Source organism: Piliocolobus tephrosceles, chromosome 9 (assembly GCF_002776525.5).
Source record: "Piliocolobus tephrosceles isolate RC106 chromosome 9, ASM277652v3, whole genome shotgun sequence".
Lineage (NCBI taxonomy): Eukaryota > Metazoa > Chordata > Mammalia > Primates > Cercopithecidae > Piliocolobus > Piliocolobus tephrosceles.
In genome coordinates this window covers 16,141,445-16,142,941 of record NC_045442.1, presented here as the reverse complement: position 1 = coordinate 16,142,941, position 1,497 = coordinate 16,141,445, and the positions used below count along the sequence as shown (strand labels likewise).

The 1,497-nt window shown below is 51.1% G+C and overlaps 1 long non-coding RNA gene across 1 annotated transcript in view; it reads right to left on the bottom strand.

The window, feature by feature from the left end:
• Nucleotides 1–234: 234 nt before the first annotated feature.
• The window catches only part of LOC111550751, a 4,038-nt gene continuing 2,775 nt past the window's right edge, over nt 235–1,497 (bottom strand). The window contains exon 2 of the long non-coding RNA XR_002734168.1: nt 235–418. This is a non-coding gene — a long non-coding RNA (uncharacterized LOC111550751). The remainder of the gene's footprint in view (nt 419–1,497) is intronic.

Genomic DNA, 1,497 nt, shown 5'->3' with positions numbered 1-1,497 from the left:
AGTGCAATTTAGCAGTTGCAAGTGCCTTCCTCACTAGTACAGCAATCACAGGCCCATTCAAAGACCTGTTGGAGGCCCATTTTGTTTCTACGACCCTGCCTGTGGTAAGTCCAGGTAAAGAAAGACCTCGAAGCCAAGTTCTGTCTGATTTCTAAATATTCGGGGAGAACCTTTGGATGTGTCAGGGTGCCAAACATAATTAACATTCCTTAGAAACAAAACACACAACAAGCCTGCTATTGTTTTTTTAAAATTATATGTCTTCTGATATAAAACAATCCGTTGGTGTTGGTGATGTGTTGATTAATTATCCCAGACGGTTCCTTTTGAAAGTTAGGAAATGTGTTTCTTGACCTCCTTCTCCATTTCAAGGTAGCCAACTTATCGAGTTTCCTCAACTGCATTGTCATTACCTGTGCTGGAAAAGAGGAGGGAGAAATGGATATCCCTGGGTAGTGGTGGGGCCAGGCTGGCCTGTGGGCTTTCAGGGGCTTTGTAGGCCTTGGAGTTAGGGGTCTGGGTGGCTTTTTAGGCGGACCCAGGGGAGCCAGGCCTGCAGCCCCCATGTATGCCCTAGATAGAGGGCCCAGTGCTTGCCATGCCTGGTGGGTGAGGACGGAGCAGTGTGGCATTTGTCTTCAAACTCTGGACCCTCCAGTCACAAAGTCCCTGGTGACTCGCTGAGCAGACTCTCCCACGGCCACTCCCTGTGGACCACTCCTCACTTTCTGCCACCCTTTTCTGCATTTCTGAGCTCTCCGGTGAGCCTCTGAGAGGCGTGCCAAGGTGAGGCTGCAGTTGACATAAGACCTGACCTGAGAGAGCCACAGGGTGGCAGCCAGGAGAGGGGCCTGAGAATCTTGGCCGGTGCGTGAGGGTAATGCTGTGGGTGCTGAGGGGAGGGGAGAGGCCCCTCCAAATAGCCATGAAGGTGTGTGTGCGTGCACATGCACAAATGTGTGTGTGGGGGGGCTGCATGTGGTTGCTCATGTGTTTATATAGGGGACTGTGTGGGTGCGTGTGTGTGTATGGATGTATGTTTGAGCATGTGTATGAGTGTGCATAGGTGTGTACGTGTGTGAGTGTGTATGTGTGTATATGGGTGTGTGGGTGTGTACATGTGTGTTTACATATGTGTATAGGGGTGTCTGTATGAGGGTGCATGTGTATGGGTAGGTGTGTATGAGTGTGTGGGGATGTGTCTGTGTGTATATGGATGTGTACATGTATATACAAGTAGACATGTGGGCGTGCATGTGTCTATGGGTGTGTGGGTGTGCATGTGTGTGGGTGTGCGTATGTTTGGGTGTGTGGGGGTGCAGGTGTGTGGGTGTACGTGTGTGGGTGTGCATGTGTGTCTATGGGTGTGCATGTGTGGGTGTGTGGGTGTATGTGGGTGTGTATGTGTGTGGGTGTGCACGTGTGTGGGTGTGTAGGTGTGCATGTGTGTCTATGGGTGTGTGGGTGTGCATGTGTGTGGGGGTGTGCGTGTGTGTG